Here is a 24863-nt window from a genome sequence, read left to right on the forward strand (position 1 = left end):
AATTAATTAGAGGATATTTTAATTGTTTTGTGTCTGTGTGCACGATAAGTTGTCGAAGTAATGCTTCGATTTTCAACTTCAATAGCTTTTCTGGTCGGATACTGAATTTCATTGGAGCATTGGGGAGATCAAATTTTGTAATTCCCAGTAGTTTTCAAAAGCATTGGGGAAAAAAATTAAAGAAAAACGGGAATTTTTACACAAAATCAATTTTTTTGAGAAAATCAAATTTTGATATTTGTGTAACTCTAAAAAAAAAATTACCATAGACACATGCAATTTTTACTGAACGTTTATACTGGCAATTGCTATACTCGATCATTTTTTTTATACCTTTCAAATCTTTTTAAGTTATTTATAAACATTTGAAATGTTCGATCTTTATAGTTTTTTTTTTTTTTTTTATAAATGACAGTAAAATTTTATTAGTTGGGTAAAATAGCTTCAAAATTTAATATAAGGCTCTTAATAGATTTTTACAATGTTAGTTAAAAACATTAAAAATAAAAAGTCACAATTTTTTAATAATAATTTGAAGTTCGAATTTTGACAAAATACATAAAAATTTATCTTTTTAAATATAAAGTTTGAATATTCAATAGAAGATTCCTCATGGGTTTGCCTACTTTTATTAAATAAAAAATGTCTACCAGAAAGTCAAATTAAATTTTATGAGCATTTGAATTAAAACATTGGATATTCACTCAATTTATTCTCTTGTACTGATATTCTTATTTTGTTGATATTTAAAAACGAATAACAGTTGAAACTTGAAATTTACACCATATGTTTATTTTATCGATTCCTGTATTTGATAATATTTTCAAAATATTTTAACTATTTTTAAGTTATTTATAGACATTTGAAATTTTCCGTTTTTTTAGTTTTTTATTCTATAAATGTCAATAAAATTTTATTCATTGGATCAAAAAACTTAAAAATTTATTACAGATTACAAAACTATAAAATATCCAAGACAGACAAACCGTTTCCGCTCAGAATCGATTTTCGTATACAATGATATATATCATTGAATTCAAATTTAATACCATCCATAATCATTAACACACTTGTAAATACTATACTCTACAGCAGAGCGAAATTTACTTACCCGCTTCTTTAGTGATTTATATAATAAATAGTTTATAGTAAATTGATTTTAAATTAGGTGCTCATGGGTGGGGAGGGGGTGTATGAAAACCATCATGGGACTTATCATTTTATATTCGCTTAAATAATAATATAATTTGAAACTGATAATAAGTATAGGTAATGGTAAATAAATTGAAAATATTGAAAATAATAACAACAAAAGTAGACTATATTATAATTGTTGTGATATATGATATAGGTATGTAGGTATTTAAATATATAATTTATGAACTCATTATATTGTATTATAGATACATTAATAAAAGTTACGTCTAGTTTATATTAAATATATATGGTTTCGATCCCCGATTGATGTATAACGGTTTGAACTACATGTAAAGGGTCGTCAGACTGTCAGAATACACAATATATATTGAAACAAAAATTACATAGATAACATTTTTATTGTTTGTAATTATTATTATTAGCTGAATCTAAAAAAGAAAAATTGGTACATAGATAGATCACACTTATTTTGGTGAGCCCTTTAACGTTAAGAACACTAGATAATATTATATAATAGGGGTAGCGAGTCTTTAAACTACAATTATTATAATACTGCTTCATAATAATAAAAATATTTGTGTAACTTGTATAGATTAATAAAATGTCAATGTAAATTTAACGAACTTTTACCCAAAATTAGGTTTATTGTAATAATGTGTCATTCTCACTACAGAACAAAATTTATAGTATATAATAAAATATTAAGAGGAATGTTATTAATAATAATAATGATGATGATAATTTAGAAAAGTAATTATATAAATATTTATAATCTTAGTTTAGAGTTTACACCACTCTAATAATTATAGCAAGTGACTTTTATCAGTCAAGGTGTAGATGAACATTACACGAACAGGGTACAAAAAAAACATCTTATTTTCGTTGGCATTTTATGTTATCTTGAAAATTATTATCATACGTCCATGTTAATATGTATAAAAAAATATTTCTTGTAATTATATTTTGATACAATATTCATTTGCACTATAATGAAAAAAGATACATATTTTATTTGAGTATACATAAAAAAATATAAAATCTTATAGCACTTTTAATTTTTTTTTATGATAAAAACACAGCTTTTATTAAAAATAAAAAGTTTCTATTATATAATATTTGTTTTTTCTTAAATTGTTACATTTGTAGTTTTATGGTTTTATTTTACTGCAAATAAAAATGTTTTTATGTGAAATTGTAAAATGTAAAAGAACTTTTTAGTGTACTAAAAAAGAATACTATAAATTACACAAACAATCTTGAATATTAAATTGATATATAATATAAGCTTCATTGATCATGTATAATTCGAAAGTTGATTGGACCAAAAGCGTATTAATTACGAATGTTTCGGATTGGTAGATTAATTGTTTACACAATTATAAATTATATTTGTACTCCATACATTTAGCTATTATATTACTATAATACGAGTCAACAGAAGCATAAACTGATTAACTAAACTAACAAGAAAACGTATGATTTCGTAAACGTTTCGTATTTTACTTAAGTATTTAAGTAAATAACTTTATAAATTTACAATTGTACAATAAAAAAAAAAAATATTATGTAGTAAATTTGAATTATGGAAATATATTTACAATATAGTTTTTGTTCGTGCATTATTAATAATAAATGAGCATTCGTGAATAGCGTTGATCATTTACATTGTTTGATGGAAAATGTTTTGTACACAAATGTAATGCATTTACCTCTGGGATTTTATTAGTGCTTTTTACATGGCTATTAAATAATAAAAACCTTAATTTATGGTATATTACTTTTATTATTGCATTTTTTTTTTTTTTTGCTTCTAGAGATATTTGAACAAACATGTAAAAATATGGTATGGTTCTCAGAAAAGTTCAGAAGATTAAACCCGTACTACAACCAGTATTTTGAAATTAATGTACATTATAAATTGTTTGAATTGCTTGTGAATAGCAACCCTAATTTTTATTAAATTTCTAAAATCAATAAAGAATAGATAATGGACTTTTAAGTTTGAATTTATTTTTGAAAGCATAATAAACTACAATTTAATATTATATTAAACAGATAATAGTTTTACAGCATAAAGTTTATTAGGATAGAATAGACTATAGAATTCCTTTTTTTTTTTTGGTTTTTATTTATTGATTCAAACTAGTACAGTATTAGCTTAAATAATGAAAATTAGAAATTATTCAAATATAATGGTTGATTATTATTATGTTTATACTATCAACAATTTGATTTTTAAAATATAGTTATAATTGTTTTTGTACAAATAACTGTTCTATTTATTCGAGAATGATTATTGTTTCTTTTGAATTTGGTCTTATAATATGTTGAGTTAATCTAATTAGTTTATCTGCAGTTTTAGTATGTTTTTAAATTATACGACCCAACTGAACAAAAATATCATACATAATATTGTACATTACTCGTACTTCTATCCTCTTATCTGTATGCGTCATTTGAGGCTTCACCTACAACTGCTATATTAGATATATGAGAGACGCATATGTGCAAATAATTAGCCTCCACTTTTAATTAGTTTTGAGTAAGATGATCTATTTTAAGTTGAGTATTTATAAAATTATGCACTGGCTTTCAAATTCAAGCTAAAAAAAGCAGGTAAGTAAGTGGATGACGTATTGCTGTACAGGAGGTTACAACTTACAAGTGGGTTACTGTAATGGATGGTATAAAATTTGAATTTGAAATAGAATAATATCATTGTATACAAAAAAACGATTCTGAGTGTAGATAGTTTATCAGACTAGGATATGTTATACTATATTTATTTATTATTTCAAAAAAAAAAAAAAAAAATGTAGATACCTATAACATAAATTCCTAATTAATCAAATCATGTTCATTATGTACCCAACAACCCAACTCCCTCAGTCATACATAGTAAGTATATACAATAAAGTATTAATATAAGTCGTAAACGACATTAGCAATTGATATTAGAATATAAAGTATACTCTAGAAATTAAAATATCCATCACGAGTAATATTTTTAAATTACAATAATATAGCTAAAATTGTTATTTTTGGTTATTTAATAGGTAATTCCATCCAAATTTGAACTTAAAATAACTATAAAAAAAGTTGTTTGTATATAGTTTATAGATTTTTTTTTTTTTGTCGCAGAATTAACTACTTATATGGAACTTTGTTTTTAATTTTCAATCCTTAGCTATGAAAGCTAAGCGTTTTATACATTTTTAACAACCAATGAATTTGTAAATTTTGTCAACATTTGAACTTTAAACGCTTTTAAAAAAATTGTAACTATTAATTTTTAATATTTTTATAAAAAATATTAAGAGCCTTGTATTAAATTTTGGAGCTTTACCCAATGAATACAATTTTACTGTCATTTATAAAAAAAAAAAACACTTAAAAGGTTGAAAATTTAAAATGTCTATAAATAACTTAAAAAGATTTGAAATTTAAAAAAAAATTATCAAATATAGAAATTGCATGTATAAACGTTCAGTAAAAATCGCATGTATCTATATGGTAATTTTTGTTAAAGTTAAGCACACAAATAGATGAAAATTGATTTTACGTAAAAATTCCTGTTTTTCCTTGATTTTTTTTCCCAATGCTTTTGAAAACTACTGGGAATTTCAAAATTTTACCTCCCCAATGTAACAACTAAATTCACTTTCCAACCGGAAAAGCTATTGAAGTTGAAAATCGAAGCATTACTTCGACAGCTTATCGTGTACACAGACACACAAAAAAAAAACACACAACATTTAAAATCAATACCTATACGTTCATCGCTCCGCCCAGAATCTAAAACTGACGAAATATGAATTTAAAAATTAAAATATTCTCTAATTAATTAATCTATTTAATTTGCAATTAAGTATATTATTATTTATATACTGCTTACTTTTCAGCTTTAAACATTGATGATATGACATTTGAATTTGTGTAAGCAATTTTATAAGTCGAACTTTGGATATAGATCAAAATGGAATCATTAGATAAATTTTCAACATAGCATTATTCTGATCCCGGTGCAGTAGACATTATTCATTACTAGCCTGATCACGAATAATAATATCTATATTATGCTGAAAAGCGCATTTTACTAAAAACAAATTATTGAAAAACATTGATTGATTATTTACTTTTAAAAGTTTCCTCGACAGATGGTTTTACTTTTTACTATTAGCGTTACTAACTCGTGTTAGATGTTATTTTATTACATTTCCGTTGAAAGGTTCAATACCATAAGTACAATATATTATATAGAAATGGCGCCGAATCCTATTACTGGATGTTCATCCATGGTAGTTGTCATAGTACATTTTGTAAAGTCTAATATCACTTAGGGTAATGTAGTTAAGAATTACAGTTAATATGGACACATTTCGATTATATCTTACTATAATGGAGATATATTTTTATTTTTATCGAATAAACTATAAAAGGAATATATTACAAAAGTAATAATAAACGATTGCCTGGTCAATTTCATTATAAAATGTAAATTTTTTTTTCAAATCAAATTTCCTGTCTCTATGTATATTATTGTTATTTTCCATTTGGACTAAATATAGTGTAATAAATTTACATTTCCCTTTATATTATTATATTATATTTGGAAAACGAATATTAAACATTTTGATTTCAACTTTTATAACTCAGAAGATTACATTTTGTTTTTATTACTGAATGCGAATGAGATTATTATTTTTTTTTTAATACTTTGGAGATTTTAAATACATAATTTCAGTCATATTTAAAAGTTGAATCTAAATTTTAATTATTACAAATACAAATTATTAAATTTTTCATAATTATTAATGGATTTATTCATTGGTCTTACGAAATACATATGCAATGGCTGTAAAATATATAAATTTTCAAATTACAACAAAACGAAAACGCTGTTATTATATTATATTATGACATTTTTGAAGTTTGTAGAATTTATTGAAATATAATTATCAGTCAACTTATTTATAATACAATAATTCCTAGAATTACTTAATTATTTGTATGTTACTTTAATAAAGGTCATTATTGTCATAACCTAATTACATTTTATGTTTTTTAATTAAAAATCTATAAGAAAGAACTGATGAAGTAAATTGATGATTGTCTATGCGAACAATTTACTTTATTTAAATATTTAATAAAACTCATTTTACAATTTACAATATTAGCTGTCCTTATACCGATTACCATATTATATTATAGCAACAAAATAGCATTTTATAATTATTAAATCCTGAGATACTCATTATAAAGGTCAGAAGTAACAAATAATTTGTTTTTAATTGAATTCAATAATATTAAAATAATACTCTACTCTACTCTGATACTTTAATATTAACTATTCACACTGTTATCTTTTCAAAATTAAGTTATTGGAGGTATGTAATATTAATGAGAAACCCTTTTGAAAGCTCATTCAAAAATAACATAATTAAAATTACTAATTTGTAATGTTAGATACCTTACAAGTTACAATCCACACTTCTAGTGAAATTTTGTTTCATTATAGTTACATTACATTTATTTATAATCATCTACCTACGTTTTATATTTCCGGTTTAACGATGGAAGATTACGTTATTTGCATGAATAATGTATGTAATTATCACACACATTGTCCGAACTAATTTATGACAATTTAATATAAATGTAGATATTAGCCAAAAGCCAATAATGTCATCTTGTGTTAAATATTAAACAATAATAATTACAATTAATTTTACGTATGTATGTACATTTTTGATAAAATAATAAATATAAGATATCTCATTTTTTATGCTAATATAAAATACGCATAAATATTTACCATTTACTCTTATTCATAATTATGGCGCAGGTGAATGAATATGTAAACGGCAGCTATGATTAGTGGCATGACAGTTGGAAAAAATAAACACATTTCCCAATAACAGACAGAAAACCCAATTATATAATATGATATTGTAATTTAACCTGTTATAAATTTAAATAGTAATTCCACATATTATCATGTTCATTATATTGCAGTGATGATCAAAATAATATATAGCTTAGATATTTTCTCGGACTCGATCGATTAAAGAATAGAACTAGTAGACAAATTACACGATTTCTATATTTAATTAGAACATATAGGTACCTAATGAATAAAATAGAACAATACAATATAATATATCAATGACACAAATAAATTATCAGTCAATTATTAGGCTATTGCATCAATTGAAATTACAATAATATGGTTATGACTTAATAAATTGGTTATTTAAACTTCAAATAATGTGAAAAAAAATTGTAAGCATGCATTTTCAATATTTTTGGCAATATATTACTAAATGACACTATCAAAATTGGGTTTTTCGGTTTTAAACTTTGGAAATAATTACAGTAGAACCAACAAATTGTCACTGTAACTAAAATTCTTAAAATGGATCTAACCTAAATATATTATTTAAATTGAAAAATTAATGGTGTAGAGACCTACTTAACCCCTAACAAAAAAAAAAAAAAATTTAAAAAAAAATTTAAAATTTAAAAAAAAATAATATTTAATAATAATAATAATAATAATTAAGTTAAAACAAATAATTTAAAAACATAAGTGTCATCGGTGGGTGGCTTCTTAGCTCATAATTTCATGTTTTTTATTGTCTTAGCTCATACTCTTATTGTGCCGATTGTGTACAGATTGTGTATTACAAATAAAGAAAAAAAAAAAATTGAAAAATTGACAGAAAAATTCGTATCAGTCGTAATAAAAGCGGTACCAGTCATTTGGGGACACAGATATTGTTGTCATGTTGTCGCCCAAGTTTGTGTTAGATGTAGCCTGGATCCACTTCATCAAAAACAATACAAAGGTTGCTTGAGCTACCAGAAAATTTGCTCTAGTTCCAATGTGCAGCCATACCAACTATAAAAGCTGACAATCTTATAAAAAGTTACAGCTAATCTACAATAAAAAACATAATTTTCATTCAAAACAGATCTAATAAAAAAATTAAAGTTTCCTAAGATCCCAAAAACTTAGGTTGAATGAGCTCATACCCAGCCCAGAGAATGAGAATTTACCAAAAATAATGTCAAACGAAAATTCACAGTAAAAAATGTCTCTACCATATTATCACAATTAATTTCAAACTTAAATTCAATCATAGTCTACTAATTTCCCTCCTCTCTTGTGTTCTAAATGTATTTATCGCTAAAGGTATAATTTCTCACTATAGTCTATCCATGTGCATTATTTCCACTCCCATAATTATCTCAACTATCATCTCTATTCTCTATAATTCCTTCGTTAGTTCAATATTTGTTTTTAATCATTCATTTCAACCACTGCCTACTGCCTATTCATAATACACTTAACTACTATTAATTAAACTCACAATTTATTATATTAGATATAAGCATACAATGCATGGCAAATGCACACACATAAAAGTATAACTTTTAATTTATGACAATTCATCATCTTGTAATTAATTAATTGGTATCGAACAGCTGTTAGAAAAAACACAAGAAAATACAAAACACAATGTCTAAAGCTGTAAACATTACTTATATTAAATATTTTAGAGAAAAAAATAAGTCATTAATAGACAACTTTGAGAGGAAAGCGGCGATCGAGAAAGGTACACAAAAAACACTAGGTAGTGTATTTTACACATGAATTTTAAACTTATAAGTGCAGCAAATAAAGAGGGGTTGATTTGACATCTATATGATAAAGGACAATATAGTTTCTCAATAAACGTAACTCAAATAAAATCTGGCCACGATTAGCCTGATCGTTCAAGTGAAAATGGTGCCGGAAATGGGATCATAGTTATTGTTATGAAGAGGGTAGGTGCACATAATTAGTTAGGTAAATATCGCGTATATTATAATAAGTGAAACTTTCGTTTGACAAGCTTAATTGTGATGAACAATGATATACATTATTTCAGCTTAAAATTAATTTATTACTATAGTTTTAATTTTTTTTTTTTTTTATTGATCTTAAAAAAAACAACTCGGCAGCAAAGGCCATTAGTTCACAATTCTTAATAACAATTTAGATAATATACATAGGGTTCATAGACACAATTATATTTTAATAATTTATTTTATTTAAACTCATAACATGTAATTATGTGACTGAACTATACCAACAACAAATTATTTTAAATAATATGCATTAAAATTTTGATTATTTGTAATCACATTAATATTTTAAGAAATTAAAAGGTTGAAAACACTGAGAATTGGTGTTCTATTGAGATATATATAGATGATAAATTCTGAAAGTTATGAAGAATTAAAGTGTCCGATGTCATAATATTGAAATGAAATGAAAGTGAAATATTAAATTTGAAGAATCATGGTATGAATTAAATAACCGGCCTGAATATAATAGATTTTCAAATAATTCAATTATTATAAAAATTAAAATAAACCATTGTAAAAAACTAAATAATACTAGATCTAAAAGTGGTAGATCTGATAATATTTCTTGTTTTTTCAAAAATCTTGTTCGTGGAAACCTATGCCGTAGAAGTTGGCTTAGTTACACAAAAGTCATAATCAAATATTGCATGATGTTCGTACAACACATCCAAAGTTCATAAAAGTTGTATTATAAGTCTCTTGTAGTTTGATAATTCGTAATCAATTATATTCTAACCAAAAATATTTAATATTTAGCGTAATTCAACACCGGCATGCGCGTATTATGAATGATGAAAAGAAATTGTAATGCAGGTTTTCCCGAAGATCCAATCAATGCTTCTTGGATTTTTCTGCTCACAATAGAACACTGCCAAGATTCGATTCTCACACACATACGCTTTTACTTAAAACAATTACTAATTACTATATCATTATGCACGTGCGGGGTTTTCATGGAAAGTGTCACTTTTTATTTTGAAATCGAATCGAAACGCATATTAACTTACCTAACGTAGTACACTCATATACAAGTACAATACTGACCTGTATGACCGTGTTAAATAACGTTTTCTTTTTCCACCATCACACTGGTTTAACCAGCCACACACCGTATCAGTGAAATGCTAAAAATTAAAAGATTAATATATTAAATACAGGATGTAACAGGAAGACTTGAAAAATGAAAAAATGTTGCTACTTAAACGCATGACAAAAATCGTGAAAATTGTATGGTTAATCAATAATTTAAGAAATATACTTATGTCAGGAAATTCCTAAAAATAATATTTTGAAAAAAGTTATTATGTTTTAAATTAATTTCATAAAAAAATATTGATATTTAAAAAAAACTCTAAGAAATAAACTACTTGACTTAGAAAAATATTTTTCCAATCAAAATCGTTCTTATAGTCTGAATTGTAAATTAGCTGTTTTTAATTTAAAAAAAAAAAAATTAATCAATTTCTAAACTTTTTATTTTTAGTGTTAAGAAATAAAAATATTTGCCGTTGTATTATATGGGTACCGCAAGTGACAACGCAAATTTTGAAATATTTTTGCTTAGAACAAAAGTTATTTCATCTGTCGGTTCTTCTTGTTACACCCTGTATATAGACACTTTTGCGGTCTCGTTTTATATGTTAAGAAGGCGCATTGTTTAAAATCTCACCGTTGACAATTGATTTGCACGCAAAACCCATGACACTTTACGGATCACCGTGATATCCAAATCAAAACGATCGACCGTTGCGACTGTTACCAATTGTTGTCAAACACAGCACTATATGTACAGCGTGTGTGACTTACGAAACGACTTCGTTACTACAGAGTCAATATGAACAATATATTTATAACAATATAGATCAATAGACATAATAGACAAACATTATATAGTAAGCAGGTACCTGCTATGTTTATTCGATGAAATGTGATCAAATTGCCGTATTTCCTGTATAAATGATATTTCTTGATTTTAATGTAGAGATTTTTCTGTGATTGTAAATCTAACAACTATAAAAAATTTTGCGAACAAACCGTCCGAAATGAACGGTTACACATTATAACATTATAATATGTAAATATTATAACATTTAGATATCTGATGTATTATATATTTATGTAATTACTCGAGTTATGATACACTACCTACCTAATATGTATTAAAGTTATTTAATAATATGTATACTAGAATGAATAATACAATTATTAGCATAAAATGCTTTGTATTTATTACTCTGTTACAATATTTAAAACAATTATGTTCTGAACATTATGATATTTGTATTGTTTATCCAACAAGCGGTGTTTCTTTTTTATGTATAATATTTATACCAATGGAATTATGTTTGAATGAAATAAATGAAATTTAATGAAAGAATTTCTTTGTTTGAAAAATTAACTATTGTTTTCGTAATACATTGTCGCCGTATGCACGTGATGTATTCGCTAAATCAAACAAAAAAGTATGACTATAAATATTTCAACAAAACATTATTTTGCGTGCGTTAATTTAAAATTTAATAGTAAATACTTGTAATAGACCGACTTTCCCCCCCCCCATTTTTTTAATCGTAAACTGTGATAGCGGAATTCATAATAACACATCGAGTCTTCTCAGTATGTACATGTTTCGCATCATTAACAAGGTGTCTACCCGGGTCTCGATATGTGTATTGACTGCCAATATTGTCAATATGGCGTTTGTACTGTTTGCTGTCTCACCGGAAGGCGCTTAAAATAAAAAATAAAATCATTTCAAATGTATTGATCCTCTGGAGCTGTATTTGTTAGATAAAAAATTAAAAAGCTAAGTATAAAATATACCAAACACTTAATTCGTGTAAAATCTAATCGATGCTAGACCAATGATGACAAATGAATCATTGATTGAGATCCCGGAGTGAGTGCATAATATAACCAATTCTAAAATAATACAAATATTCAAATTGTATGATTGTATAATATTATATTGTACATTACATTTTGTTTATTATTTGTTGAGAGTAGTATTATCAGACTATATTATCATATTTTCGCATAGTTATTTTACGGTGTATTGTTTTGTGTAGCCATTTAAAATTTTAAAACGTCAATAGGTAATAATAAAATATTTCATTCAAAACGTATTTAGGTAATATTATATTATTACACTGAATAGTCAATCTTAAATAAACACAACAATTACAACATTTTTTTCTTTTATGTAACTTGATCGATTTATTTATTTTTCCTCCGAAAATAGTCGTTCCTTAAATAACAACTTGTAAGTATATATAGAATGTCCCATGAAGATATACCCATTAGCCCTAGAGTGGGACTAAAAACCAGTTTTTCGCCGTTTCGTCTATAAACTAAATAAAATATTAAAAATCATAAGTTTAATGAAAATAAAATGTTGAAAGATCAAAATTTTCAACAAAATTAACTCTATAAAATAGATATCTTTATTTTTTTCAAAAATAAAAAAATATAATATAATATGCAACCTTTGTATGTGTGAGTCTAATAAAAAAACAGATTTATGATATATTTATTATCTTAGGTGATATCACAATGGGTAAATCCTCACGGGACACCATGTTTACGAACGTAACTCATTGAAAATATAGAAAGCCCTCAAATATATTAAACATCATTCAAATTTGTGTTCAAGGTTAGTAGTAGACCATATGATTTAGGCTGTTAGAATTTAAGAACTATCTTTCAACAGCTTTTCCTGAAAATTTAAAGGAAGTGAGATATTGCCTAATTCGTTGCACATTCATCGTATTTTAGGTATATCGTATCTATATATTGTATCCCTAAAATATAATTTTATGCTTTATTAAAATATTATTTGCGCTATCGATAATCTCCGTATGGATATTTCTACATCAGTAAGATTACAATATATACTGCAATTCCAATTTCTAAATAACTATAATAATTTTTTTTTTTTTGGTTAATTACCATGAAAATATTATATTATATTGTATATAACTGATTAAACGGGTATAATTATAATAATGAAGTACATAGTAGCATAGTACCTATACCTATATTTAATTACTCTATTTTATTAAATGCTTTTAGGGCACAATTAATATCTAACTAAGAATTACAGTATCACAAACAAATCACTAATGAAACACAAAACAAACATCTTGGAGGGAGATTTAAGTAATATTTGAACAAAGTTGTATGTTTGAGTATAAATTGAAATCATACATTCAAAATATCACGAACGATGTACAAGCATTATTCAAATATGTTTTTAGCAGTAGTATTGTATATTTATGTAAAATATCCATAGTTCTCTCATTAATGGCTTTTCTTTTTTTAAATGTATTTATTTTAATTCACAATATTATTATTAATACAAATAAAATGAAAAATCATATCAATAGGTATTAAAAATTATTGTAAATAGAATTTGAATAAAATTATTTATAACATCGCATGTATAATTTATACAATGTTCAACTAAACCTATCAAAGTTTTAGCTCTTGTAATTATTAAAGAGCTCACTGTACATATTTTAGGAACTTTAGAATTATTAAATATGATTGACTAACATTTTTCTAAAAACAACAATATTATTTATTGGTATACTCTCATTCTTATTAAAAAAAAAAATGTATTCAAATACTAGAGCCATTGAAGTGAAACATTTTATTCATAGAAAGTTTTTAAATTGCTTTTCTTTGTTTATTTGAATTAAAATTGAACTTTACTCATAATAACTGTCAATAAAATTTCATTTTAACTTTAAAATAACTTTAAATTAAAATTACTTTAAAAAAACTGACTATCCTTTAATACTGAAATATTTCAAAGATTGAAAAACTTTAAGCTATAATAAAAAAATGAAGTAAAGTACTGTAAAATTTTTTCAAAAGCTCTGGTCAAAATAATAATAAAATTATTTACTTTACAAGAGGTATTAAATTAAATAAATTTATGACTAGAAAATATAAGTGTCTGCAATATCGCATGTACGATGAATGGTTGAGGATTTATAGTTACCTATTTCTGAAATTATAATTAGTCCGCAGGACGAAGGGATTAAAAATAAACGTAATATGAATGAATTGGCCCTCTGGTATGCGTACGTTGGTAGTTAATCAAAATGAATGTACGTAGTTACCTACATCTTTTTCCTTAAAATACATAACTGATTTATTTTAAGACATAAAGTGCAATTTCCGTACGATATTAATAAGTAATAATTCCGAACGTATTTATCATTCAAGGCTTTAATCGGATCAGAATAAGGACATTAATGTACAAACTTCCTGTTATGGTTTGATCCATTGATGACCTTAATTACTATTGATGATATCCTTGAATTTAAATCTTCAGTACGATCAAATCCACCGAATCAAAAATTAATACCAATATTATGTATTTGTGGTTTTCCGTTATACCTACGGTTTTTGTTTGTTATATTTAGTTTTATCTATACTATGATAAGAAGTAAGAACCATCAATATTTATATTTTTTTCTATCAAAAATTATAGAATCTGTCGATTTTGAGACATGCAAAGAATGTATTGGGTTTACAATGATAATATTTTTATTTTTTTGGAAAGACTGTTTCGTTTTTATAAAAAAAAAAACCCCGAAAGTTTGAAGTAATTCAATCTATAGATTGAAAATTGCATTTTATTACTGTACTCATTTTTCGAATTCTTCAATACTTTCTTATACCGAAAAATATTGAAGAAATGTAAGTACATTATCTACTCAATATGACAATATATATAAAACACTATTAATCCGAGTTTTGTTCCGAATCATTTTTTACTGCAACAATTCAATATTGATTTCAAATTTAATACAATACGAATGAAAAACAATTGGGATGGTCAATTTTGCTCCACCTAACTCCTTTGTTACACATGTTACTGTTGTATATTACAATATCAAGTTATAAACACAACATTATATAACTTAATTGTATATACCTAATATATATAATACGCATGGATTGTACACTTATTTATTTAAACAAAATATTTAAGTAATTTTTAGTTTGTAAATCTAACTAAATCTTACTTAAAACAATTCCTTTTTAAACCAGGAGCGTTATTTCAGTTTGTCTTATGGCGGGGCAAAATTTTTATCAGTCAATTTTAAGTTGGTAAAATAATTAGTAATTTACGAAGACAACTGCTAGGCTCGAAAAACGAATGGCAAAACAAATATTTTTAACACTCGGATACAAAACAGTAAAAATTCCCCACTCCTAAATTACAACAGTCAATTTCACTCATTAGTACAACGTTGGATATTATTTTACATTTTTATAAATAAAAATATAATAAATGAAACACAACACAATTATATCAGATTTTATTAGAACAGCAAACTTTGGTAATTATTTTCATGTGAAATCCATGACGTGTGGTTATGTTGATATCAGATGTATTATAATTTTTTTTTTTTATACAATTATAATGATATTAAGTTTATTTAATGTTAACAATTTATTTTTGTATATCTATCTAATTGTATTAACTGAAAATTATTTATTTTACGACTACCTAATATATTTTTTTATATACATGACTAGGTACTTAAATTCAACTTACACAAGTAAAGCTATTTAATTAAAAATATGATAATATTCATAACATAAACATCAATATTCTAATAATATTAAAAAGTAGAAAATTACGGTTATTCCTTAAATTTTATATGGAAAAATATCAAAATCGACTTTTATCTCTATGATCATTTTATAATAATATAAGATTATTAAAAAAAGTCTTTAATTTAATTTTTAAAAAAAATTATAACATTTTTAATAGATTTTTCTCTTCGAATAATTGTATGTATATTAAATGATTTATTTAACAATTTCAAGATAGACTACTCACGATAACAATGTTTGTGATTAGTATTAAATATGAAAATAAGATTTATAGTACATAAATATAACGTAAGATACTTACTACTATCTTCTAAAACGTAGTTGACCTTTTTAGATAGTCGTTCCAACACCAAGACATAAATTTAAATTAAATATATACAGAAATAAATTAACTACCTAGATTATGTATAACTTTTAAAGAAAATTCCATTTTCAGCGTTATGAGTGTATTTATAAAGTCTACAATCAGTACAATCACGCATCATAATCATACAAAATCGTTCAAAATTACATGAAAATTAAATATGATTATTAAATTTTATCATAACTCAAAAATAAAAATGTTTATACAATGTTATAGTATAACAATAATGTAACATTACCTAACAATAATGTGCTAATGGCACAGTTATAAATAGTCTTAAATATATGATGATTTATATAATATAGCTAATAACTATTTAACTTCAGTAATGATGAATGATGATAATCATGGTGTGATAATAATAATTTACAGTTAAATTAAATTAATTCTAAGTATTTTGTTTTATTAAGACTATAGTATTTATAATATTAGGAATGGTTCATATTATATGAGTCCTGTATTATCTTCACGTATACATTCTTTTAAAATTATATATTTAAATCATCTATGTGTATCTTCGAAAATAGTTGACTATTTTAAATATTTTGGTGTACATTTTAATAATAAGTTAAAATTTATTGACCCCATATATTTTCAAATAATTAAATTATATGCTACAGATTCTGGTTACTTCAAAATATATTGGATATTAAAATGATCAGTTATATTTTACTAAGCATTAGAACGATTGATTTTTACATTATATGGTGTCTTCGTGTAGGAATTTTCATACTTCCCGCAAGTCAGTGTTTTATCCATAACTATTAATTCGTTAATTAAAATTATTCTTGATAAATCGAAATTGCATTCAACTAATTAAATTTATTCTGATTCAAGAGTTCGATCTTTTAATCTATTTCATCCGAGTTTATACATGCAGATTCTATTAAATATGTTTAGTGTTAATATAAGTCAATACCAATTTTATGATTATACAAGAATAAAAGATAATTTCTCATTTAAGCGTAACATTTAATCAACTAACTTTGGAACTTAAAATCCAATAATTAAAGTCAAATAATTTATTAATTACATTAATGCAATATTATTTGGCAATTTTTATAATTTCAATGAGTATAAAAAAATGCTAATAGTATTTTCTCCTATTTTTAATTTATTTCGTAAATTGTATATTTTGTCATTTCAATAAAAATTGCTATCATAATTATGTTTAATGCGAGTTTTTCATAAACATAAGAGCATTTTGTGAAGATTGAAGAAACATAAAATCCTATACTTCAGGGAATAATGTAGGTAATGCCCTTTAATCTCTTTACCTTGATTAGTTAATTATTTTTAATTCAGGATTGCATATTATTTTATGTCATCCCTATATAAGGTTATTATTCAATAATACAATAATACAATAATACAATTTTTGTAATATAATTAAAAAGAGTTTTATTCTGTTGATCATTCAGTATTAATCTTACTAATCAGAGACATTACTAATTATTTATAATATAATATGATTATATATCAACATAATGTCTTAAAAAATCTTAATTGATAAGTATCAGTAAAAAGTACTTTAAGCAAATATCTTATTTAAATCATGGGATATACCACAGGATATTGTATTGGAGCATCTTATATTTATTGCTTATTAATGATACTTATGTAAAAAAGAAACTGCCATGGATATATTTTTATTTTACTAAAGACACAATAAGTAATTATTGATTAAAAAATATTAAAATTATTGATTAAAATAAAATCATTCAAAACATTTAAAGCCGAGCTAAATCTCACATACACTTCTTTGTTCAATCCTGTTTATAAGATAGTGACTGGGAGTATATGTCAAGTGTAAGAGCACCACACACTTTTAAATTTTTCATCAGTACATTTTTCATCATTTTTTTTAATGTTTTTTTAGAAGTGTGTTTTAAAAAAAATTAATTTTTTTAGTTTTTACTTTTTAGTTAAAAGTAAATTTTTTTATTAAAAGTTTAAAAAATATTTATGAAACAAATTTCTTATATTTAATAAAAAGAATTTTTTAATTTTTAATTTTTAATTTTTTAATCGACGATCAGCGGCGGTAATACAAGCGCGTGATACTTCCTCGGAGATGACTTTGCGCACCCATCATCGCCTACCTGAAGGTCTGTGTACCAAAATTATAACGGATTATTGTATTGTCATCCAAGACCAAGGTCTATACCAATTTTCAGAATTTTTCATCGTCAAAAAGTGCCTCAAATCGAGCGCGCAAGACTTGATTACAGACAAACAGACAAACAGACGTGAAAGTGACCTTAAGAAAAGTGTGTAATAAAAGCTATTTTATTTGTCAAATCTTTATGTTACACCCCGTATATAATCGAATGTGTCCTGACATACTGACAGATCAAAGTAGAGCCTAAGCTATGATAGATAGGAACTTAAACATTTTTATAGTACCTACGTGTCACTATACAGTGGTGAACCAAGAAAGCATTTTCAAAACTTTTTATTTGATAGGTACACAAAAGATAAAATTTCAATTTTCAAGATCGAAATCGATTTATTTTAATAAATGATTTCCATTTGTCACAAATTATAATAGTTATAGTAGAAATTAGTATTTTTTATAAGTTTCCATCGACTACATAGAAGCAAATTTTTGCTACGATTGTGATCGGATTTAATTTATTTAAACCTGTGTTACGTATTTGACACTGGTCATTATATTTTTACTCACATGAATTAAAAACATTACCGTATATTTATTTATTTCTCTAAACAATGAATACTTAAAAAAAAAAGTTATTCATTACTATCCAATAATTTAAAATTAAACAGGTATTTTTTTTTAAATGTTTGAACACCATTACACTTAACATTAAACAACGAATAGAACAAAGTTCGAATAATATGTGTCTGAATTTTTATTACGGCTAATGAAGTGTTCGGAATCAGTTAGTTATACTATATTCTCTATTCTAGCCTGCAACTATGTATATGAAAACAACTTTTATGGCTCGTTCTATATAGTTTTTGGTACTTGGTGCGGTACTATAATAATACAACCTTTATTTAATTTAAATCACAATAAATTCTATAGTAAAAATCTAATTTGGAAAGCAAGTACAATTAATACTATTTTGCTATATATTAATTGTACATTCAAACAATTACATGCAAGATAAGTATTTTAAAATATGTTTTTTAGGTATAGGTACATAGTTAAAATTTAAACACAAGTTTTTTACTGTTACGGCGAAACGAAGTGATATAATCCATGTACCTAATTCCTGAATGTAAACAGAATTAGAAAAACCAAACCCTAAAAATTCTGGCTCTAAATTTGCAATGGTATTAGAATATTAGAAACTGATATTAGTTTATTCACAAACTTTGTATTTTATAAAAAAAAAATTTATTTATTATAAAGTTTGAATTTATTTGAATTTTATTTTGGAATGTACCATTCATAAAGCATTACTCGCCATTTTTTTTATGATTGTTCGATTATTTTAAAATCATTATCTCAAATTAATAAATAGGTATAGTATAATAAGTAGGCAGTTATTAAAAAAACATGTCTCCACAACCAGCATATAGCTATCGAAGACCAACATTATATATTGTTAGTAAATTTTTTATGATATACATTATAATTGTAATATTGATAGTGTTAATGTGATAATATGTAATATTGATATCAATTTATATTGTAATATTTATACATTTGTATATTATTTAATTCATAAAAATAAATTTAATTTAGTTCATAAATAGGTATAGATCACATAACAAAAATAAAAAATAGATATTTAAAATTATCTCCTTATTAAAAATCAATATATATATAAAGACTATTTTGAATATTTTACTGAAATACACACAGTACTTAAAGAGCAAAGGTAGCAAAGACATTTTTCTCTAGCAACTGAATAATTTTTTTCTAATTATAGAGGTTATGATATTTCTGTATTATCGTTATTCCTCCCTATAATTTTTTTTATTGAACAACTTCCTTATTCTAGAAATCATAAAAACATAATCCATAGTAGACTATTATAAATAAATTTCCTTATTATTATATAGTTTAATTAGATAGATATCTTCTAAATAATTATATTGTACACTAGTGGTGCAACCAGAGTTTATTCAAGAAGAAGGGGAAGAAAGGTTAAAAAATATTAATCTGATCAAAATTTTTCCGTTTCTTTCCTGTATATAAATTTTATTGTTTAATATTTGAATTTTTTTTATTAGTTTTCTGTATATACAAATTATAGCTCAATAGTTATAGATAATAACAATCAGACAATAAAAATTACAAAATATTCGGAATTATTCAACACATATATAAGATACGAATAAGTTTTGATTACAATATCAGAGAATCTTTAGAGATAAAAAAAAATTCTAACTGACATTAAGCAAGGGGTATACCTACCTACGGTCCGAAACCAAGTGTGTACCACTATTGTATAACTACGACGTTTAAAATATATTATTCATTTATTTCTAATTACATTTTGCATTTTTTATAACTTAATCCGTCCAATCATTAGCAAGGTCTTCCTTTAAATTTGATTAAAATCTTTTTGGTAAGTAACTTAAAGGTTCATCTATAAATCACAATTTTCTTATCGTGCACTAACCATACACTATTAAAGAAGCAATATATTAGAGTATTGTATTTTGCCATTGGACTAGAAAAATCAGAACTATCAAACGTACATGAACGAAAACCATCGCCATACTATAGCTATACGAGGACAACATTTCTGGCCGACACATAACGGCCCATTTACAAATTAGAATATTATAATTAATTAACTAATTTCACCTACGTGGCTATTGGTGGATTCAAAAGTGGTGACTTAACTAGTCTGGCCATTAAAAAAGATTTATATATTTTAACATATTTTACAACGTTTGAGATAAATTAAAATGTTTTCATATTTCATGGAAATATAAAATCCAGATGGCACCAGCAATGGTTATCTTACTCCACCAAACTTAATCAAATAAAACACAACACAGACAATTGGACATTTCCCATCGAAACACCCAGAAAATTCGAAGTCATCATAACGAGACTGAGAATCGGCCACTCTCAAATTTCGCACAGTTTTTTAATGGCTAAAGAAGATCCTCCAACATGCGCAACATGTGGCGTCCAAATTACCATTAAACACTTACTCACCGAATGCCGCACATACCACAACATCCGATCAAGCCTCAACCTTTCCGAATCACTCTCCGAAATACTTCAAAATCATCCCAAGGCCATAACAGACATCATCCAATTCATCACAACAGCAAACCTTCAATCCAAAATCTAGAATTAAGTTCTCTCATTTATGTTTCTTACTGTGAATATTTAATTTAAGCTATTCATATTTTGTAAGCCCAATGGCCTATGCTGCCGAGGGCTCTTTCCTAATAAAAAAAAAAAAAAAAAATCCAGATGGCCTAACAAATGTTTTAAACAATCGATATACAAAAGAATTTTAATATAACCTTCTGCTTTTTGTCCTCTATAGTTGTTTATAATAATGAATAATTATAAACTTTATTATTATAGACATAATTGTGTTTAGGAGGTTAATTATGTGTATTATTATTTTATACAACTTTAACATCATTCTCTACACATTAATATGACAGCGAAAATATTTTTAATCAATGGTATGCATAAAGTAAACCATTATATTAAAATAATATGTCTATATGAATTGAATTTATAGTATGAATAAAAAAGTAAAAGTGATTTATTTTAAATGATCAATAATAATGTCTATAGAATACAACATATTATTAAAATATTAAAATTATAAATTAACAGATACAATATATTTTATTTATTTTTTACGTTATATAATGACATGGAAATTAACAACTCAATTTAGTTGTAGGTATTTGAATCAATAAAACACATTATTTTGTTTTCAAGAAATAATTAATAATTGTACCTACATAGGTTAGGTTACATTTTCATAATAAATGATGATTTAATTTTTAAATATTTATTACTTGCATTTTATTGTGGATTTACACTACAAAATAATGAAATAAACGTTTTATTTTCTACCAAAAATAGAAGCAGCTTAACTATCAGTTAAAAAATCATATTCGAAGTTAAATATTTTACAAATATTTTATGAAATTCAGGTTTGTAAATATAAAACTAAATTGTTCTCAAACTATGTTATTTAATTGAACATTGTATACTTTAAATTATATTATTTGTTTTCTAAATTAAATTTTGCCCAAGTTATTTTATTTGCTTATATTACTTCATTAAAAATGTATTCAATATTTAGAAATTTATGAGGATATGCAATTTACGTATATTTTTAATTAAAAAATGTTGTGTAATTAATTTTAAAGTTTTTATTAAATAGTTTCCTCTTAAAAACTTTCATTGAATATTTCCTAAAAAATAATTTATTCGTTTGAAGAATTTAATCAATGATTAAATGATTAATATTGCATTCAACATTATCAAAAAATATAAGTCACATAAAATTTTTATTTCATTGAATCAAGATAAATATAGAACATTTTTTACGTTTTAAATTTACAGTTAATAGGAATAAATAATGTATCTATCTCATAATTATAAACAATGCTTGTGTGGTAAATTAAATAAAAGTAACAAATCTTTAAAATAAGTTTTTACGTGAGTACAAATTAAAATACCTATAAAACGTAATAATAACGAATTAATTAACATTAATAATAAGAATAATAATCATAAATTTAAATTAAATATTATAATATCATATACAATAAGGAAGGTAAAATATTATATATTAAATAAACAGAAAAATAGAAACGCAGAACTATTTTATTTACAGTTAATGCGTATAGTATTAATTATTATAATTATAATTAGTAGAAGTTTTATTATATCCGTTTAAGTTTAATTTTAAACTTCAAAATTTTTCCGCATATTTATATATACAGCCAATTATTAACGACTTTATACTCATAATAATTAGGTACATATAATTGTGAATATTAACATTATTAACAAATATTTCATTAAATATGAGTTACAAAAATTGAATAATATCTAGTATCATTGTTAACTATATTGAATAAATGAACAGTCATCTTTCAGTAAGCAGTAATATCGACTAATTAATTTTCAATCCATTGATAAATTGTATTATATTTAGTAGGTTATGAGTTTATGACAATTATATGTCTATAATAGTCATGTTAAGAAAATGAAAGCATATTTTATTTCTTAAATTTAAAATTGGTTAATGTAAGTACAACGTACTTTTATTTTATGCTGCCATATTACGCAGGAAACGTTATTATACTTTTTATATTGTTGAACAACCAAAAATTATAAAATTAATAATACATTTGGCAATTGAAAGAAAAGTTGGTTAATATTTGCAGTTGACGTTTCATTGATTGATGATAAAACCTAACGTATAATGGTAAACTTAATTAATGAAGTTGCCAGTTGGTATACGAAAATAATGGTTTAAAGTTTAATGAAGAAAATAAACTACCATCACAAAATAATTTAGATTTTGGTAAAATAAATTGAGAATTTTTAAAATTGATATGATTTTGTGTACCTAATTAGTTTAACAATGTAAATAATAATTTTGAAATGGAACGAAAAGTCACTGAATACATTTTTTATATTGATTTGCTTTAAATTAATACAATGATTAATTTACCAGGGAGTATAAAATTGATTGGTACTTTCTAATTTCTATATAGCATAAGATATTAGAATATAATATAATCAAAAATTTTTGAAATATTTATCATAATATAAATCAAGAAAGTATTTACATTTTTTTAAAACAAATATCTACAAAAATATTTGATGAAAATAACTAATTTAACATTTACATACTATAGAAAAAGAGTAATTTTTAAAATTGTCAAATAAACGAAAACTCAAAATTAATCTAAGAATAATTACAAAAATAATATTTAAAAAAAACCAGAGTAATAATATTAGTGACATTGATGGATGTGCATTAGGTAAACAAACATTAATTTCATTTATTATTTTTAAAAATATTATTAAAATAAATGTATGACACTTTGTCGGGACAACTCAACGAATTCAATGTTATTTATTAAGAAGTTGTATTATACAATTTATTATGCTCCTTAGTACGTCACTCATACCATAAATAATATAGACAGAAACTATTTTCAGTTTTAATTTTACTAAAAGCTGTTTGCGATTTTCTTGTTAAAGTTATTGACATAACCAAAAGCATATAATAAACGAGTGCTAAATATTGTACAACTCTAATCCAATTATATGTTATATATATTCAAATTAAGAATAAAGAACTTAAAAAAGTCATAAAATAGTTTTATTATTAATACGATGTAAACAATATTTTATATTTAATCTTTTATTATCATGACAAATACAAAATAATACTTCAATCAATATCCCTATATAACTATTTATATTTCATATTTTTCATTTTTATAAAAACTATTTTATAGTTATTGGGTTGGATGGTAAGATTTATTGCATTTATTTTTCAGATTATTTTTATGTAACAAATATGATTAAATTTAAGCTGTGTTAGCTAACAAATAAATCACTTGATTAATGAAATAATTTCTTATCCGATTGTAACCTTGATTATATCAATTTAATGCAATAATTTTTCAATATTTTTTTGGTTCGTTATTTTAACTGAGTTCATTATGATGACATCAAATTTTCAAATTCAATCTGTTATAAATGTTTTAAAACAAATTTAATTATAAAAACTAGTAAAAACTGTAAAAATATTTTCACAACTTTTACTGCTAAGTGAAATAAGTACTAATGAAAAGAAGAATG

General features: G+C 24.1%; 1 long non-coding RNA gene across 1 annotated transcript; it reads right to left on the reverse strand.

Annotated features, from left to right (window-relative positions):
- Positions 1-7623: 7623 nt before the first annotated feature.
- On the reverse strand, positions 7624-11123 carry LOC149057723 (uncharacterized). The gene is made up of 4 exons (XR_016191056.1): positions 10977-11123; positions 10742-10893; positions 10117-10196; positions 7624-8098 (listed from the first exon to the last, which is right to left on the reverse strand). It is a non-coding gene; the product is annotated as an uncharacterized LOC149057723 (long non-coding RNA).
- Positions 11124-24863: the final 13740 nt, after the last annotated feature.

The sequence above is a fragment of the Diuraphis noxia genome, unplaced genomic scaffold (assembly GCF_037042655.1).
Source record: "Diuraphis noxia isolate RWA-SAM2 unplaced genomic scaffold, SU_Dnox_SAM2 contig0003, whole genome shotgun sequence".
Lineage (NCBI taxonomy): Eukaryota > Metazoa > Arthropoda > Insecta > Hemiptera > Aphididae > Diuraphis > Diuraphis noxia.